This window comes from Primulina tabacum, chromosome 9, assembly GCF_025594145.1.
Source record: "Primulina tabacum isolate GXHZ01 chromosome 9, ASM2559414v2, whole genome shotgun sequence".
Taxonomy (NCBI): Eukaryota; Viridiplantae; Streptophyta; class Magnoliopsida; order Lamiales; family Gesneriaceae; genus Primulina; species Primulina tabacum.
The window spans coordinates 9,732,626-9,754,354 of NC_134558.1; the positions used below are offsets into that span (position 1 = coordinate 9,732,626).

Here is a 21,729-nt window from a genome sequence, read left to right on the forward strand (position 1 = left end):
ATAAGTTTTGGTATATATTATATACTTATAAGATAATAATATATAACATAATATAAATATGATTATTTAATATGTTGGAACCATTTTATTAAGTGGATTTCAATAATGTTCGTTAATGTTAACTTTATTAAAATACCAAGAGTGGATCCTTTAATCTCAACTACTTAAATTAAAATTTGAACAATAAAAAATTACCAATTAAAGATTCAAACAACTAAAAGAAAAAAATAAATAAAAAGACATTGTAGTGGACTTGTAATTACCTTAGCTTCCTCGTAGATACGATATTCGAACTCATCGAATTATACTACTTGTGGACAACCTGCTCTTGGGAGTGCAACAATCAAAGTCGCAACAAGTTTTTGGCGCTGTTGCCGGGGAAGTATAATTTAATTTCAAGTCTATTTAATTTTGTTTATATTTTATTTTTCTTTATTTGAATTTTTATTGCTTTTGTGTGTTTTTATTCTTTTGCATTTGCATTTGCATGAGCATTTGGTCACGTACACTTAGTGGTCGACTAATTCGAAATAACCCTTTATTTTTACAAAACATGGTGGAAGAACCCATCCAAGAAAATGAAGATGAAATTCAATCTCAACATGATCATGATAGACGAAGAACACTTAGAGATCACATGAATCGTACACCTACTAGTGCACCTTCATGTCTAGTTTTTCCTCCTGATGCATCTCATTTCAATTTTAAGCCTGGTATTATCCAACTTTTACCCAATTTTCATGGCTTAGATTCTGAAAATCCATACATGCATTTACGAGAGTTTGAAGAAGTGTGCAACACATATAATGATCTAAATTGTAGCATGAACACCATTCGACTTAAGCTTTTTCCTTTTTCTTTAAAAGATAAAGCTAAAACTTGGCTACAAAATCTTAGATCGGGATCCATTCGAACTTGGGATGAATTGCAACAACAATTTTTGAAAAAGTTTTTTCCATCTCATAGAACAAATTCTTTCAAAAGACAAATCATCACTTTCACTAAAAAACAAGGAGAAACTTTTTATCAGTGTTGGGATAGATTCAAAGAATTGCTTAATCTTTGTCCACATCATGGTTTTGAAATTTGGAGAGTTGTTTCTCAATTTTATGAAGGCTTAACACCTAAAGATAGGCAAATGGTTGAATTTATGTGTAATGGAACATTTGAAGATAAAGATCTAAACGAGGCAATTGAGTATCTCGATTCATTAGCTGAAAATGCTCAAAATTGGGACACTATAGGTACAATCGAACCATCAAACAAGATTCAATCTCCTACATCTGGTGGAGGTATGTACACTCTCAAAGATGAACATGATCTTCGAAGCTAGATTTACCTCTTTGGCAAGAAAAGTTGAGGCACTTGAATTGAAAAAGAATGGTCAATTAAAATCTGTTCAAGAAATTACGTGTCACATATGTGATACAAGTGATCATTTTACAAAAGATTGTCCCACTTTGCCCTCTTTTAAAGAATGTCTCCATGAACAAGTCAATGTTTTGAACAATTTCAAAAGGCCAAATTTTGAACCATTTTCTCAAAATTACAATCCAGGTTGGCGAAATCATCCAAATTTTAGTTGGAGGAATGATAATGCTGCACAATTTTCACAACCACATTTCCAAAATCAACAAAATTTTCAAAATTATGCACCTTATGTTCCTCCACCTAAAAGAAATTTGGAAGACACATTGAATTCTTTCATTGCAAAGCAAGAGTCTAGCAATACTCAAACTGCTCAAACCATGACAGATTTGAAAGATACTCTTGCTAAATTTGCATCTGCACTTAATGTTCATGAAAAAGGTAAATTTCCTTCACAACCTCTGCCTAATCCCAAGGATCATCATTCACAAACTGGAACTTCTGGAACTCAACCGATGGATCAGGTAAAATCTGTTATTACCCTTCGAAGTGGTAAGGTTGTGGAAAAATCCATTCTTGAACCTTGTGAAGATGATGATAAATCAACTCCAAAGGATAAGGAAGTGAAACCCATAACTTGCGAAGAGGAGGTTCAACAGACACTGTCACCACCATTCCCTCATGCATTGAAAAATACAAAAAAATCAAATTTGAATTCTGATATATATGATATTTTTAAACAAGTAAAAGTTAATATTCCTTTATTAGATGCAATAAAACAGGTACCATCATATGCCAAATTTTTGAAAGACTTGTGCACTGTGAAAATAAAATTGAATGTGAAAAAGAAAGCATTTTTAGCCGAACAAGTAAGTGCAATCATTCAAAATAATAATACTTTGAAATACAAAGACCCTAGTTGTCCTACTATTTCATGTATTATTGGAGAACGAAAGATTAAAAAAGCCTTGCTTGATCTTGGAGCTAGTGTGAATTTACTTCCATATTCAGTTTATCAAGAACTCAATCTAGGCGAGTTAAAATCTACTTCGGTAACACTTTTACTTGCAGATAGATTTGTTAAAGTGCCAAGAGGTATGGTAGAAGACGTATTGATCCAAGTTGATAACTTTGTATATCCTGTCGATTTCATAGTTTTAGATACACAACCTATCGAAGCTTGTAATGCAATTCCTGTAATTCTGGGTCGTCCATTTTTAGCAACTTCTAATGCTCTTATAAATTGCATGAATGGAATAATGAAGTTGTCATTTGGTAACATGACCTTGGAGCTCAATGTTTTTAATCTTTGTAAGCAACCACATGACAAAGGAGATGAAAGTGAAGATGAAAATCTTATTGAAACTCTTGTGGAAGAAAACATTCAAGAAGGGAGTACTCGTGATCAATTAGATATTTGCTCAATTGAAACTGTTAAAGAAAATATTGAAATTGATCTTGATGATTTTATCAGGTATCACTCGTTACCAGGATCAGAGAAAGAATTTGATGCAAAATATGAGAACAAAGACGAACCACCCATATTGGAGTTAAAACCCTTCCTAGAAGAATTGAAGTATGCATTTCTTGGAGAAGATGAAACATATCCGGTGGTAATTTCTTCCAAACTAGAAAGGGATCAAGAAGGTAAATTAGTTGATATGCTTAAAAGACATAAAAATACAATTGGTTGGACACTAAAAGATCTCAAGGGCATTAATCCACTAATTTGCACACACAAAATTCATTTAGAAGAAAATGCTAAAACATCTCAACAACCACAAAGGAGATTAAATCCACACATGAAAGATGTTGTGAAAACTGAAGTTCTCAAACTACTTGATGTTGGGATTATCTACCCTATTTCTGATAGTAAGTGGGTAAGCCCAACACAAGTAGTTCCAAAAAAATCTGGCATCACAGTGATAAAAAATGAAAAAGGTGAATTATTAACAAGTCGAGTCCCATCTAGTTGGCGGATGTGTATTGATTATATAAAATTAAATGACGCCATTAGAAAAGATCATTTTCCATTACTATTTTTGGATCAAATTTTAGAAAGAGTAGCAGGTCATCCATACTACTGTTTTCTTGATGGATATTCAGGTTATTATCAAATTTCCATTGCACTCGAAGATCAAGATAAAACTACATTCACATGTCCTTTTGGAACATTTGCATTTAGAAGGATGCCATTTGGATTATGCAATGCCCCAGCAACATTTCAAAGATGTATGCTAAGTATTTTTTGCGACATGGTTGAAAATTGTTTGGAAATTTTCACGGATGATTTAACTGTCTTTGGGAATACATTTGATAATTGTCTTGAAAATGTTTTAAAAAGATGCGAGGAAAGGTCTTATTTTAAATTGAGAAAAATGTCAATACATGATTACTTCTGGAATTGTTTTGGGACATGTCGTGTCATCTCATGGAATTGAAGTTGATAAAGCAAAAGTTGATGTCATTACCAATTTACCCCCTCCAAAAACCATTAAAGAAATTCGCTCATTTTTGGGACATGCTGGATTTTATAGGAGGTTTATAAAGGACTTTAGTTTAATCTCTAAACCCATTTGTAACCTCTTAACAAAAGACACTGCATTTGAGTGGACTCAAGAATGTCAAAATGCTTTTGATAAAATCATTCGACATTTAACATCAGCTCCTATCATGCAACCTCCTGATTGGTCTTTACCATTTGAAATCATGTGCAATGCGAGTGATTATGCAGTCGGTGCAGTATTGGGTCAAAGAAGAAACGGTAAGCCTTATGTGATATATTATGCAAGTAGAACTTTAAACAATGCTCAAATGAATTACTTCACAACTGAAAAAGAACTACTTGCTATAATATTTGCATTAGATAAATTTCGTTCTTATTTGATTGGATCAAATGATCATTCTGCTATTAGATATTTGTTGACGAAACAGGATGCAAAGCCACGACTGATACGATGGATTTTGTTGCTCCAAGAATTTGACATTGTGATCAAAGATAAAAAAGGAATCGAGAATGTCGTAGCCGATCATTTATCGAGACTAGTAACATGATCATCTTGTGAAACACCAATTAACGATAATTTTCCTGATGAACATCTATTTTCAGTTACTACTACACCTTGGTTTGCTAACATAGTAAATTTTCTTGTGACAGGAAAAATGCCACCGCAATGGAGTTCTCAAGATAAAAGAAAATTTTTGAATGAGGTAAAAAACTTTTATTGGGATGATCCGTATCTGTTCAAGTATTGTCCGGATCAAATTTTTCGACGTTGCATACCCGAAAATGAGGTAAGTAGTGTCATTAAATTTTGTCATTCAGAAGCATGCGGAGGACATTTTTCTTCAAAGAAAACAGCTGCAAAAATCTTGCAGTGTGGATTTTATTGGCCCACTTTGTTTAAAGACACCCACAAAATCTGCAAGATTTGTGAAAATTGTCAAAAATTGGGTGCGATTTCAAAAAGAAACATGATGCCTTTGAATCCTATTATTGAAATTGAAATCTTTGATTGTTGGGGAATAGATTTTATGGGACCTTTTCCACCGTCGTTTGGATACTTGTATATTTTAGTTGCAGTTGATTATGTTTCCAAATGGATAGAGGTAATTCCATGTCGAACAAATGATCATAAAATCGTCATCAAATTTTTAAAAGAAAATATTTTGGTAGATTTGGAATTCCTCGAGCCATGATAAGTGATGGGGAAACTCACTTTGTTAATAAACCATTTGCTTCATTAATAAAAAAATATGGTATTACTCATAAAGTAACTACTCCTTATCATCCTCAAACAAATGGACAAGTTGAATTAGCTAATAGGGAGATAAAGCAAATTTTGGAAAAAACTGTTAACTCAAATAGAAAAGATTGGTCTCTGCGACTTAATGATACACTTTGGGCATATCGAACAGCTTTTAAAACATCATTGAATATGTCTCCCTATAGGTTGGTTTATGGAAAACATTGTCATTTGCCTGTGGAATTGGAACATAAAGCTTATTGGGCGATCAAAACTTTAAATTCAAGCATGGATGATGCCAACAAATTGCGTAAATTGCAACTTAATGAACTTGATGAACTCAGAAATGACGCGTATGAGAATTCAAGGATTTATAAAGCAAAAATCAAATCATTTCAGGATAAAACAATTCTTAGAAAATCTTTTGAGATTGGTAAAAAAGTTTTGCTTTATAATTCTCGACTTCACATATTCCCAGGAAAATTACGATCAAGATGGACAGGCCCATATGTTGTAAAGCATGTGTATACTTATGGAGCTGTGGATATTGAAAATCCTAAAAATGGTGATATTTTTAAAGTAAATGGACAAAGGCTTAAACCATTTTTAGAAAATGAAATCTTTCAAGAAGAGTTTATTTCCCTTTCTGATCCTTGATTTTATTTTTATTTTTTTGGTGTTGCGTTTAAGTTTGTTTGTTTTTATTTCAGGTTTTCTTAATCTTTTTATTTTCCCGGTTAAATGGCGGATAACGGTACTCCGTGACTTTCATAGTCGGTTAAATCAGTTTCCCACAATTGCTGATACAAAAATAAAAAAAATCATTTCTTTTCTTTTCAAAATGGATGAAATTCTCTCAAAAATTTGTAAATATTTTCCCTCTGTTTCTGAAAATGTTCTAAGAAAAATTTATGCAGTAAGGTGTGAAAGATTGAGATTGCTAATGCAAAAAGGAATTCCAGAAGATATTCGTCTTGTAATAGAAGCTAAGTTCCGATTAGGAAGAGAAGTTCCACAATCATTGCTTATTCGGTATTTGCGTGGATTAGGAAAAAACACTTATGCGAAAAAACAAAGGGCCAAAAGTTTAGGGGTTTGTCATAAGTGTGCAAGATGGACTTGTGACAAACGATGCAGATCTTTGGGATGTGTTTCAATAACAGAGAAGATAAAATTGGTTTCATTAAGAATGGGCTGAGTAAGGAGTCTTTAGATAACATCTTATTGACTCTTGAGACGCATTCTAGTGGACATGTGCATATTGAACTTCTCCGTTTATGGAAACAATTCCAAGATGAGCGTCATAGTCTTGGGAATCCGACTAAAAAAGACCCTGTTTGCCAATTTATAAGAAAATTGGATGGGAAGCATATCCTCGACTCAGAGAAGGCGTTGAAGCCGTTTCTGGACGTAAAACCAGAGGAAAATTGTGAGCCACAATCACACTACTGTTTATATGCATGTGTGTCATTATTGTTTTTACTATTTATTATGTTTACAGCTGTGACCCATAGTTTTGTCATCATAACATATTACCCCTATAAAATCTCTCATCTTTCTCTCTATTTTCGCAGACAAAAAAAAGAAAGTAAAAACATGGCTGGATCCTCTGCACAAACATTGAAAAATATTTGTGTATTTTGTGGGTCGAGTCCTGGAAAAAATGAAGTGTTTGTAGAAGCAGCGAATAATCTTGGAAAGATATTGGCTGAGAGAAAAATTCACTTGGTATATGGGGAGGTAATATTGGGTTAATGACATCTGTTTCAACATCTGCTCATCTTGGAGGTAGTCAGTTTTGGGTATTATTCCTACAGCTTTAGCTGAAGGAAATATTACAGGTGTTACGATTGGGGAGGAATTAAAAGTTTTTTCTATGTATGAAAGAATCACTCAAATGATTGAAAATTCTGATGCTTTTATCGCACTACCAGGTGGTTTTGGTACATTAGAAGAAATTTTTCACACTGTTTCTTGGGCACAACTTAATATCCATAATAAACCTGTGGGCTTGTTGAATATCAATAATTATTATGACAGTTTGTTGACATTTCTTGATAAAGCTGTGGAACATAATTTCATTTCAGAAAATTCACGACGGATGCTCATCTATGCTTCGACTGCCGACCAATTAATTGATGATTTGGAAGCTTTTGTTCATAAGCCTGATCCGATGATAACAAAGATCAATTGGTCGCAATCAAGCAGTAAAAAAAAGAAGTTGGATCATTGATTCAAAAGTCGTGGATTGGTTTGCGTTTCGTTTGTTTCAGTTTGTTATCTTCAATAAAATTCCAGGTGATATATCTTTCATTATGTACTCTTTATTAATAGTTATTTTGACATTAGGGACAATGTCATATTCTGATTGGGGGGAGAACAAACTTATAAAAAAATAAATTAAAAAAAATTTAAAATAAAATATATATATATATTATTTTAAAATAAAATCATGTTTATTGTTTGTATCTGAGTAATTTTTGCAAAAATGTCATACATTACATGTTTGAAAGATTTAAATTAGAACATGCATTAATCTATTTAGGAATGTTTAAATTTTTTTTTTTAAAAAAATTCAATTTTAATATTCTGATCAATATAAAAATATGATTTATGAAATCTTTTTGAGTGATTAACCATTGTGATAAAATCAGGTATTAAAGTATATGGCCCAAGTTATACCTTATAAGAGTGCCTAAAATTTTAAACTCACACATATTTTTTTAGTGAGTGGAGAGGACTGAGAAAACAGCTTTCGAGCCTTTATTGATCATGAGAGAGACTATCTATTGTTTAGATATTGAGTTCTTATTTTGAAAAAAAAATGATATTTCCTGGAAAAAAAGGAGAAAAATACAAAAAAAAAGATATTGAAGATCTATGTAATTTTTAAGTTATATGCTACGACCCATATATCTCTCATAAAAAAAAAAGAAAGAAAGAAAGAGAGAAATTTATTGTACAAATTAAATAAATATGTGGTCAAGAAGCATAAACTTAGTCTGATTCCGTGATGTTACGGAAAAAAAATATATATATATCAGGAAAAAATATATAATAAGAACAACTAGATTTTGAATCAATGGATTTTCTATCTTTTGATTAGTTTGGCTCGTTTGTCTGTCTGCATTCTATAAACCATTTTTCTGAGCATTTATCTGTACTCCAACTCCATGAGAGAAATCGTTGTCATAAATTGAAACATTTATTAACCTGTGAGGATATGGAGTTGAGACTCTTACTAGGAATTTCTGAAGACCGTGTATATTTAACTACCTGAAATAAGCTTTGAATTGATCATCTCAAATTAATTCATAAATTATAATTATGATGATCTTGATATAACTTTGACAGTTTTCAAATTTAATTTAAATACTTAGATAGTTTTGATTACATTTCTATTTAAATTAATCAATATGTTTTGTATTGCTATTAACGCTTAAATTGCTAGGGACTAGCAATAAGCTGGTTGGGAGGTGTGATAAACATAAAAATTGTACATTAATTAAATGTTTTATAATATAAATATATAGTTTTTGTTTTATTAAATGTTTAAATATTATATGTTTTATAATAAATTGTATAAAATATAAGTTGTTGTGTAATTACAAGTTTTTACTATTTTTTACAGGTTCGATAAAATAAGAATAAACTTGGCGTTGCAAATGGGATTAAGATGATTCTTGGACCTGTAGAAAGTTGATGTTAATATCTACAATATTGGTGGCAAGCATGAGATAAAAATCCTCTCACAATTGGGATTAAATTAAGCAACAAATAAAGTTACCAAATGAGTGGCAGTTTTACCATGCTCTAGTATTTTGACCATATCTCTCAAATTACTTGGTCAAATGGTTTGAAAAAAATACCACAACTAGACAACTCAATTATCTACATGTTTCTTTTTATGTGAAGAAGAAAATTCGGAGAAGAAGATTTTCAAAAGTGATGTGTAATATAATATAATATCTTGGAACACCAATGAAGACTTATGTGTAAAAAATAATATTTTATTTGTGGTTGTCTCCTCAAAATTTGGCTATAAATAGGAGTGCATTGTAATGTATTGAGATATCCCTCATTCTATGAACAAACCTTTGAGTTCATAATATTTCTCTCTATATTTTTCTTTTATTTCTTCATTTAAATATAATTAGCATGTTAATTTCATATTCAAAGTTTGACACTTTGAATAATGAATAACTAACTTCCTAAAGTTGAGATGAAAAGGTGAAACCCTTGGCATGATAATAAGGTTACTAAAAGGTAAGAATCTATGTTTTATATTATTTAATCATTATTTATTGTTTATGTTATATTTTTTTCTTTAAGCATTTTTATACCCTACTTATAAGTGCGAGTTTTGATTTTTTGTTGCTATATGTTACACTAAATTCTTGGAACCATTTAAATGTTAGTTTGATATTACCTACCATTTAAAGTTGATGCCTTGATTTATTATATATAAATATATTATAATATTAAACTCTTGGAACCATTTAAATGTTAGTTTGGTATTACCAACCATTTAAAGTGGATGCCTTGATTTATTATATATGAATATATTATAATATTAATTTTTTGGTACCATTTAAATGTTAGTTTGGTTTTACCAACCATTTAAAGTGGGAACCTAGATTTAGTGTTTACAAATATATATATAGCACAATAAATACTTTGACACATTTATAAGTTTTGGTATATATTATATACTTATAAGATAATAATATATAACATAATATAAATATGATTATTTAATATGTTGGAACCATTTTATTAAGTGGATTTCAATAATGTTCGTTAATGTTAACTTTATTAAAATACCAAGAGTGGATCCTTTAATCTCAACTACTTAAATTAAAATTTGAACAATAAAAAATTACCAATTAAAGATTCAAACAACTAAAAGAAAAAAATAAATAAAAAGACATTGTAGTGGACTTGTAATTACCTTAGCTTCCTCGTGGATACGATATTCGAACTCATCGAATTATACTACTTGTGGACAACATGCTCTTGGGAGTGCAACAATCAAAGTCGCAACATATCTCAATGCTTGTATATAAATCAATATAAAGCACAACATAACAAAGTATAGAAATCTAGTATGTGATTTGTGGGAAACTCAAACCGGATCTGATTCGAGTTATATCTCCCCAATCAAAAATTGAATTATACCTTTCTCGTCGTAGTCTCGGTTGAACAAGTCGAAGTCTTGAAATCTCTATATCAAATCTGTCAATACCAATCTGAAATAACATATATATCATGTACCGTATCAATCTCCAACTCAAGGTAGGATATGTGTGTAGATCAATATGCAATTTCAATAACTTTCGACGGCATAACGGCGTAGTCTCTATATACCGATAATACCAACTCGAGAATTATATCATCAACTCATAACCATCACAATGTATACATCAAAATCTCAAAATCTGCATATTCTCAATTCAACACATGCTGGAAAATGAAATGATAGCATATGATATCCGTTCTTCGATCCGGTTGCGAATATATGTTGCTTACAATCTCAATAACATCTAATAGTAATCATATCTGATTTCTCCCAACATCTCAACTTCAAAACATGTTGGAATGTAGAAATACTCACATTCTTTTGTAGCTGGTAACAAGAGGAGTACGGAACCGAAGTCGGATCGAAATTCGGGTGGTCAGATCTTGTACAAGCTAATTTCTAAGCTAGAAGAAACTTGAAGGAATTCTGGAGCACTGAAGAATGAAGACAACACATGATATATGCATGTCAAGGACAAGTGTCTAATTCTTCATTCTGCACGTCCCACCGCGGGTGCGCTACACATTGTACCGCGGGTGCGCTGGCTCTTTTACCGCGGGTGCGCTGCCCTCACTGTCCCAACACCGCGGATGCGGTAGCTTTTATGGCGCGGGTGCAGTGTCTCTTTGCCACCAAAACTTGAATTGCAACGTCGCTTCTCCATGTCTGTTCTTCCATTCCCTTATTCATAATACATGATAACTCAAAAGTATCAAACTAAGATCTCGGGCATTACATTTCTCCCCCTCTTAGATATGAGTTCGTCCTCGAACTCGCAAGCAATCAATCAAAATAGGTAAAAGAAGCAATATAATCAAAAGCTGAATAAATACTCACGTCATGGAAATAACTCTGGATATCTCTGTCTCATCTCTGATTCTGTCTCCCAAGTCGCTTCTTCAGTGCCATGACGACTCCACTGGACTTTCACTAGCGGAATAGTCTTCGTTCTGAGCTGTTTTTCTTTCCAATCAAGAATCTGAATTGGATGTTCACCATAACTCAAAGTGTCGTCAAGCTCTGCTTCATCAAGCTGAATGACATGAGAAACATCAGGCATATATCTACGTAGCATTGATACATGAAAGACATCATGTATCCCAGATAGAGAAGGAGGAAGAGCAAGTCGATATGCATGATCACCAATCTTCTCAAGAATCTCGTATGGACCGATGTATCTAGGAGACAACTTCCCACGTTTACCAAATCTGACAATGCCTCTGAAAGGAGAAATCTTCAAAAATACTCTGTCTCCTTGTTCAAATACTAACGGTCTACGACGTACATTCGCATACTTGGCTTGTCTATCTTGCGCCGTCTTTATTCTTTTCTGAATTACTTTCACTTTCTCTGTCATATCTCTGATCATATCAGGTCTAATCTCAGGAATCTCAGAGATATCATCCCAATATAAAGGGGATCGACACTTCTTTCCGTACAACGCTTCAAATGGTGCCATCTTAATACTCGTCTCATAGCTGTTGTTGTACGAAAAGTCACAAAGTGGCAATGCATCTTGCCAATTAGTGCTAAATTTTCAAGCACTACGGCTCTCAGCATATCCTCTAGTATCTGGATAGTCCGCTCTGACTGTCCATCGGTGTAGAACCCGTAAATTAGATTACGTATAAGTCATGCATAATTCTAGTATTTTAAATTAAAATGATTTTATTGCATGAGTATTTAAATCCTTTTCTTTAAAGTTAATTATTTTATGCAGTAGTTTAAATTTTTATCTTTTCAGTTAATTCAGTGAGGCCGAACTGGAGTTGGAGTTTTGAGATAGAATTTAAGAATTTAGAAATCATTCCCAGAGTTTATTTTAGTTAGCTAATAAGTTGATTTAAGTTAAAAGGAGGTTTAAGGAATTATTTAAGTAACTTGAGGTAAGTAGGAAATAAGTTCAATTAGGTTCCATAATTAAGGTGTTAATTCCTTAAATTATTTAAAGAATCGGTAAGGCTCTTAAGGTTTAAAAATTTACTAACTAAACAATATTTCCCCTCCATATAGTTGATGATTTTCGGCCACCCCCCTAGAAGATCAAAAATTCCTTGCCAACTCACCTTTGACCCTTTCCTTGTCATCCCTTAGCATGATAAACTTTTCATTTATTAATCACCCTTAATTAATTAATATTAGATCAATATCCTAGCCTTTTTTAGCATGTACGATTCGGCCCTTCCTTGTGCTACTCACGGTTCACTTGTTTTTGGTGTTTCAGATGGATGGCTCGTGTCCAGGCTCCCTAAGCTGCATTTAGACATGTACTAGGACATGTTAGGAACACATTTGTCCATTGTTTCTAGCCCCATACCCACTGGAATCCAGAAATGACAGCAACTTCCCCATGAGAGTCATATTGTGTTCGATTTTCTGTCATGTTGCTGTCAAGGGGAAGTGTCTGATCTTGGCTGCCCTAGGGGCCTATACCATGGTTAGAACACCTCCCTTGCATGTCTAAGACGTGACCAAGTCGCCCTTTTGAGGCTTGGTGTTGGAAACTAAATTCTGGAGTTTGACAAACTGATCAACCAACTGAAAATACGAACCAACTGAACTCAGCAACTGGACTTCATAACTGAAATCGACTGTCTGATCAGTTGGAAACCGATCAGTTAATACATCCAGCCGAATGCCTTAAAGTTAAGTATCTCTCAGCTGAAGATGTCTCGGGAAAGAACTTTCAACCGACAAAGAGATATAACAGATTACAACTGAATATGAAACGCCGCACCACAACCAAGACTACCTAGAACAACGCATTCCGGCTAAAGAAATTAAGACGCCGCAAACAAAGTCCAAAGAATAATGAAGTGGAAATCAACGGATACATAGATTCAAATTTATCTCAAGTTACCGTTGGAAAAGAAGCATATAAATATGACAGAAGAGCAGCTGAAAAAAAAAACAACGAAGTGAATACTATTCAAAAAGCTTGCTGTTACTCTGTCAAAATCTCAGCTCACATCTTACTTGATTTATTCGTAGCAGTTAAGGCTACAATTTGAGCTTACAAGCAAGTTGTAATAATCATTGAAATTCGATATTGCTAAGATCAGTTAAGCACTGAGAACATTCTGTTATACTAAGAGTTTCAGTTTTTGGCAGTGTTAAGTCCAAGCTGAAGTGGGCCAGTACAATTCTTGTATTTGATCAAAGTCTTTTAGTGAATATCCTATCCTTCTGATAGAAGGGGTGACGTAGGAGTAATTGAAATCTCCGAACATTCAGAAACAACCCTTGCACATTTTATTTTTTGTATTCTATCTTTCAGTTAGTTACCTTCCGCAACTGATTCAGTTTAACTGATTGATATTGATCAACAAGATTCCGAGAATCAGTTTGTCACCAAACTGAACTCAAAATTTGAAAAGATCAATTTTAATTGTGAGTGTTTATTCAACCCCCTCTTCTAAACACTTTTGATACGTTAACCGATCCTAACAAGTGGTATCAGAGCGGGTGAATCTTGTTCTTAAATACTTTTGATATATAAACTTGCTAGCATGACTTCATTCAACAAAATTCCAATGTTCTTCAGAGAAGAATTCGATGATTGGAAAATTAGAATGCAAGCTCATTTAGCAGCACAAGATGATGACATGTGGTATGTCATAACTGATGGACCCATGAAGATTCTAAAAGCAAATACAGCAATTTCCATCACAGAAGGGGCACCACAAAGTATAGAAAAGCCCAGAGATGAATGGACAACTGAAGACAAAAGAAAAGCAAATCTTGACAATGTGGCTAAAGACATTCTGTACAAAACGCTGGACAAAGTAACTTTCAGCAAAATAAAGATGTGTAAAACAACCAAAGAAATTTGGGAAAAGCTGATCCAGCTGTGTGAAGGAAATGATCAAACCAAAGAAAATAAACTTTCTGTTGCTGTGCAAAAGTTTGATAACATCAAAATGAAAGCATGAGAATCGATGCACGAGTATGATGAAAGAGTAAGTAGTATCATCAATGAGCTAAATGCACTTGGAAAAGTGTATACCAACAAAGAAATTGCACTAAAGGTAATGAGAGGTCTTCCCAAAGAATGGGATGTCAAGACCATGGCAATGAGGGAGTCCAAAGATCTGAACCAAATCGAACTCCATGATCTATTTGCTGATTTAGAAGCCTATGAATTTGAGCTGCAGACCAGAGAAGGAGAACCATCTACTTCTGCAGCAACAACTGCTCTAGCCGCTGTCAGAACTGAACAAATCAGTTCAGTTGAAAAATATGCTGATCAGTTGAGTAACGATTCTATGTCATTGTTTATCAAAAAATTTGGAAGGTTCATGAGAAAGAATCAAGGGAACTTCCAGAAACCATATCAAAGAAACAACGCCAAGGATGAATCAAATGCGTGCTACAACTGTGGCAAATCAGGCCACTTTATTGCTGATTGTCCTAAACCTAAGAAGGATGTTCAAGGCTCAACTGATAGAAGAAATAAATCATATGAACACAAAAGAAGACCCAAAGAAAATAAAAAGTTCTTCAGAAAGAAACATGAAGTACTCTTAGCTGAAGAAAACAAATCAAAATGGGCAGAAACTGACAGTGAAGAGTCGGAACCAGAAAGCTCATGCAGTTCTTGTGATGATGAGGAAGTAAAGTGCTTGATGGCTAATGATGCAGCAGAAGAGTCATCTAGCCAACAGGTATTTGATTTTAGTTCAACTGATTTTACACGAGAAAAACTCATTTTCACATTACATGACATGGTAGATGAGTATCAGAAACTTGCATCATCATTTGAAAAACTCAAAGCAAAGCAAACTGATCCCACAGACAATAAAAACAAAACTGATGAATCAGTTGAATGGTTGAGTCTAAAAAGGGAAATTGCTGAGCTAAATGCAGAAAGAAATAAAAATCAGTCATTAATACAGAAGTTGATGCTTGAGGACACAAAACAGACTGAGCTTATTCAGTCGTGGAACAAATCATCTATCGCATTGACTGATATACAGAATTCCCAAAAATCAGTAACTGATAAAACTGGTTTGGGGTTCTGTAACCAAGATGAAATGTCAACCAATGATACTCAACCAAAACTGAATATGAGCAAAGGAAAATACATTCACTTTGTCAAATCTGTTATGGTACAAGAACAATTATAGCCAAGTAAACTGGTTGAAAAGCCAACTGAAAATATGAACAAGGGCAAAAGATATGGTATTGGTTATAGCCCAAAAGTGGTAACTGATTCATGTAGTCAGTCAACAAAAAGCTTTTACAAAAACTATTCGAATGGCTATTCCAATTACTATAACTGCAAGCCAGTTCAGAAGAGATATAGACTGAACAATCAGTTGAATAAAGCTAAAACTCATATTGTATCATCCATAGACTACACAAGCACACAAAAGCCGAGAAAAAACATTTGGAAAACAGCTACTGGAAAGTCTGTTAGACTAATTCAGGTATGAGTTCCTAAAGGACTAATCAATTCAGGACCCAAATAGATATGGGTACCAAATTATATTATGTGTGTGACTGCAGGTAACAGGTACAAACAAGAACTCAATATGGTATTTGGACAGTGGATGCTCGCGACATATGACAGGAGATGCAAGTGTGCTATCTCAACTGATCAAATACAGTGGTCCAAATATCAGTTTCGGGGACAATTCCAAAGGTAGAACTGTGGGTACGGGTAAGCTTATCCATGGTAATTTTACTTTTAAAGATGTTCTACTAGTAGAAAACCTGAAGTATAACTTGATCAGCATCAGTCAATTATGCGACAGTGGATTTTCAGTACATTTTGACAAAAACTCATGCTCAGTTAAAACTTCAACTGATGAAATCATACTAACTGGCAAACGTTGTGGAAACATATATAAAGTCAGTTGGAATGTTCAAACTAATGCACCAGTTTGTTTTATTGCTTCCAAATCATCTAAAAACTGGTTGTGGCACAAGAGACTAAATCACCTAAATTTTAAATCCATTGCCTATCTGAGTAAACATGAACTTGTAACTGATTTGCCCAAAATAGAATTTTCAAAAGAAAAACTTTGCTCAGCATGTCAGTTTGGAAAACAAGTAAAATCGTCTTTTAAAAACAAGGGCTGTAAATCTTCATCCCGATGCTTAGAACTATTGCACATGGATCTCTTTGGTCCTATACCAGTCATGAGTTTAGGGGGAATGAAATACACCTTGGTGATTGTTGATGATTTTTCAAGATTTACTTGGGTTATCTTTCTCAAATCAAAAGACCAAACTGCTGCACAACTGATCAAGCTTTTCAAAAGACTTTTAAATGAAAAATCAGTTGGAATTGATCGAATCAGATCAGATCGAGGAACTAAATTTATCAATCAAACTCTTTCAAATTTTCTAGAAAATGCTGGAATCAAGCATGAGCTCTCAGCAGCTAGAACTCCTCAGCAAAATGGTGTAGCTGAGAGAAGAAATCGGACCCTTAAAGAAGCTGCTAGAACAATGCTTGCTGATTCTGGTATTTCTCAAAGGTTTTGGGCAGAGGCAGTAAACACTGCGTGTTATAGTCAGAACAGATCAATGATGAATAAGAATCATATGAAAACACCATATGAGATCTGGCATGGAAGAAAAAGTATAATCACTTATTTCAAAATATTCGGGTGCAGATGTTTTATCCTTGATAATGTAAAAATTATTTAAAAGCATTTGATGCTAAATCTGCAGATGGAATATTTCTTGGATACTCATCAGTTAGTATAGCTTACAGAGTCTTTGACAAGAAAACCCTAAATGTTGAAGAATCTGCTCATGTTGACTTCGATGAAACTGAACTAACTAATAAGCCAACTGATCAAGTTGAGCTAGTTGATCGACTGACAGATATCAGTTTGGAGGATGATAATGAAGAAGACAATCATATTAATCAAAACACTCTTCAAACACCCGAACCAGAAGTGTCAGATCAATCAACTGAACCAGAAGCCATTCCTAATGATCAGTTGATAGAGAAAACTGATGATATTCAGTTACCAACTGAAGAAATTGCTGATACAACAAATACTGAGTACAGATGGAGAAAATCACACCCACCTGAATTGGTAATAGGAAATCCATCTGATCCAGTAAGAACTCGCAATCAAATGCTAAATCTATTTATCTATTCAGCTTTTGTTTCACAAATAGAACCAAAGAAAACTGATGAAGCTCTTGCTGATCCTAACTGGGTAAATGCAATGCAAGAAGAGCTAAATCAGTTTACTCATAACAATGTCTGGAACTTAGTTCCAAGACCAATTTCAAAAACTGTCATAAGTACAAAATGAGTTTTCAGGAACAAACTGAACGAAGATGGTTCGGTTGGACGCAACAAAGCAAGATTAGTAGCACAAGGATACAGACAAGAAGAAAGAATTGACTATGACGAGACATATGCTCCAGTTGAAAGACTGGAAGCAATCAGAATGTTTCTTGCCTATGCATCATACAAGAATTTCAAGGTCTTTCAGATGGACGTAAAAAGTGCATTCCTAAATGGTCAATTGCAAGAGGAAGTATATGTTGAACAACCCCCAGGTTTTGTAAATCACATCTTTCCCGATCATGTATATCATTTGAACAAAGCATTATATGGTCTTAAACAAGCTCCCAGAGCTTGGTACGAAACTCTTTCAAAATTTCTAACTGATCATGATTTTTCTGTTGGATCAGTTGATAAGACCTTGTTCAAATTTACTAAGAATAATCACATTTTATTAGTTCAAATTTATGTTGATGATATCATATTTGGGTCAACTAACCCCAAATTATGCGAGAAATTTGCTAAGTTGATGCAGGAAAAGTTCGAAATGAGCATGATGGGTGAACTGACATTCTTCCTTGGACTGCAAGTGAAGCAACTGGAGACTGGCATATTCATCAGTCAGACTAAATATACAAAGGAGCTGCTGAAGAAATTTGGCATGGAATCATGTTCAGCTGCAAATACTCCCATGAGCTCATCAGTTAAATTGGACACTGATCAAGGGGGAATATCAGTTGAGGCGACACTATACCGAGGTTTAATTGGGTCATTATTATACCTAACTGTCAGTCGCCCTGTTATTGTATTTGCTGTGTGTATGTGTGCTAGATTTCAAGCAAATCCTAAGCAATCACATTTCTCAGCTGCTAAAAGAATTTTGAGATATCTTAAGGGCACACAAAATGTTGGGTTATGGTAATCTAAAGACTCTACTTTCAATTTAGTTGGATATTCAGATGCAGATTATGCAGGATGTAAGCTTGATCGAAAAAGTACAAGTGGATCTTGTCAGTTTCTAAGAGACAGACTGATCTCTTGGTTCAGCAAGAAGCAGACATCTATAGCTACCTCAAAAACTGAAGCAGAATACCTTGCTGCTAGTAGTTGCTGTGCACAACTGATCTGGATCCAGCAACAACTGAAAGATTATGGAGTAATTACAAACAATTCGCCCATATTTTGTGACAACACGAGTACAATTGCCATCACTTATAATCCAGTTCTCCACTCAAGGACAAAACTTATAAATGTCAGACACCACTTCATCAGAGATCATGCTTTGAAGAAGGACATTAGACTGGAGTATATATCAACTGAACAACAAGCAGCCGACATCTTTACCAAACCATTACCCGAGACTAAGTTTTCTTACTTTCGCAATATTTTTGGTTTAATTGATTTGTCTTAAAATTATTACTAATGTTGCTTTCACTAATAGAATTATCTGCCAAAAATAAGAACACAACAAATTGAAAATAATAATTCATTAAGAATACCACCGTTCCCAGTTTACAGCAGAAATCATAGAACCAACTGTATCTAGCCAATCCCTAACCCAATCATTCATCTCATAAATTCGAATTCTAGAAAATGCCCTAGTTTTAGAAATCTTATCAACCACATGTCACTCCTTCCAAAACATCGCCTCCAACAAACATTTGTCCTCAATCAAATCTGTAACATGCCTAACTTCAAAACGTTCAAGATACTTTCTTGATGTTGCTTCCTGAGCAAAAGTAGGAATCGCACCACTTCTACTAACTCTCTGCAACTCATGAATCTTAAACCATGTTGACATCACCTTTTTGAAAACATATTCCTCCATCCTTCTCTTCATCTCTTCTAAACGTGGATTCGATTGTTCAGTAACATGAACGTGTGTATTGCTGCATGCATCAGAGTCACTTGAATCCGACATTTTGAACTGTTGTTGTCTCACATTCTATCATCTTATTTATGGCGTTTTTCTCATTTACCGAGGCCTCTTAACTATCAGTTGTTCATTGTCAACTGATATCAGTCTACCATTTACTACTCAACAATTAACTGATTTCAATTCTTAATCAACTTATATCAGTTAGTCTTTCATCAGTTCATTTGTTTATGATCATAATTTATTATTTGCAGGAAAAAGAAAAACAAAGATAAGCCAAAATAAATACTTCATTCAACAATAAATATTTGCCTGAATTACATTTTCATATTTTTCCTCTATATCATCTATCAACATTCTCAACCAAACAGATAGAGCTGAGGAAGATGTTTTGCAAAAGCTGTGAGAAGAAGCTATGCGATTAAGGAGCTCCAGTTCCTTTTGAAGCATCAGCTGATAGATATGACCTTCCTTGAAGACGTCCACCCACACAGCTATGTTCAAGTGCTCCCGCACTTCTCTCAACTCTGCCATCAGCTTGGGAGTAGTAGCCTCTCCAGAATTATACAGGAACTCTAGCTCCTGTAACCTTTCCCAGTAGGGAAGACTCTTATTGAAGACTTCGTCTTCTATGACAGTCTTCCTAGCTTCCAGAGAAAATGGCGAAGCACTCGAGCTACTCGCATCTGCCATTCTTTAGTTTTGAATATTTTTCACCAATATAACTGAAACTAACCGTGTTATGTCTATTTATAGCAGAATATCAAGGAAGCTGAAGAGTCGTCAATATTTCAGCAGACCGATAATCTTTCTAATCTTTGAATTTATTTGCTTTAATTATCTTATGCACTAATTAAGGGGGAATAATGGTTTTAAGAGGTTAACTCAGAATACAAATGTTAGTAAATTCTCAAACTGAAAGGACACAGTCTTTCAACTGATCTTTCAGTTGGGAATTTCACTAATCTTCTCATATAAGTTAACTGATTAAAACGAATTATATTCCAAATCATGTGACGTGACTGTCTACTATCTAATGATGAATCCTATTTTGAAAACGTGGAAGCATTTGAACCATTTAAATTGTACACACGCTTATAGCACACGTACACACATTTTTACTCAAATTTTTAATTGACTGACACGTGTCCCGAATTTAAACAGTCACGAACAACTGTACTAAGCCCGCTTCAATTCAGTTTTTCTTCTTACGCGTACAATCAGTTTCTAAGAGAATACTAATTCCAGAGCTCTCGTTTACAAATTGCAGATCATTTTATCTATCAAAATGGCGAATCAAATTCCCGCTTACATGCTGAATGCAATGGCTATCAACTTTGGATCAATTCTATCTTTTGGCGACACTAATGTCAAGAACGTTTTTCAAAAACTCGAAACTGCTAGGTTAAGGACATTCTTGGGACAATCATCACAAGAGATCTACCCCAAAGAACTTCATGAAATCTACTCTAACGGTACGATCAATTCTGATGGAAACATCGCTTTTACTATCAATGGTCAGCTGCTGACCATTTCCGAAGATTCCTTTGGAGAAATCTTTTCTTTACCATCTGATGGACTAGCTCACTTATCTGATGTTAAGGCATCTGACATTGAAAAGATGCAAACCTCACTTTCTGCTGAAGGACGAAAAATCAATGTTTCCGACCAAAAGAAGGAACTGAAGCACGAAGTTTAGTTACTTGCTGATATAGTTGCCAAAGGGATTTTGGCGAAAGCTGGATCTTTTGCTGCACTTACTTTGGAAAAATTTCAAGCTATTTCTATCATTATGGCTGAACATAAATTCAACTGGAAGCATCTTATATTCAATATTTTAAAGAATATGTTTCTATCATCCAAACAGTCCAAAGGTTTTGCAGTGCAACTGAGCTATCTGCTGAAAGTGAAAGGGGTTAGTGGCAGATAATACAGAAAAATCATCAAAATTCAAAGTCTTTAATGCGAAGAATACTATGCCACCCAAGACAAAATTGGACATCTCTCCTGATCAGTCTGTAAAGATAAAACAGGAGATTGGGATTCAATAGGCGGCTCCTAAATCAGTAAAAAAGGCCAAGACATTGGCTCAACTGAAGTCAGCAAAAAGAAAATTAATTGTGGAAGAATCCGATTCAGAGAAAACTCCTTCCCCAAAGATCACCAAGAAACCGAGAACCCAGAG

General features: G+C 34.1%; 1 pseudogene; it reads left to right on the plus strand.

Moving 5' to 3' along the window:
* Nucleotides 1-1,138: 1,138 nt before the first annotated feature.
* On the plus strand, nt 1,139-21,243 carry LOC142556917 (uncharacterized; annotated as a pseudogene).
* The last annotated feature ends 486 nt before the right edge of the window (nt 21,244-21,729 follow it).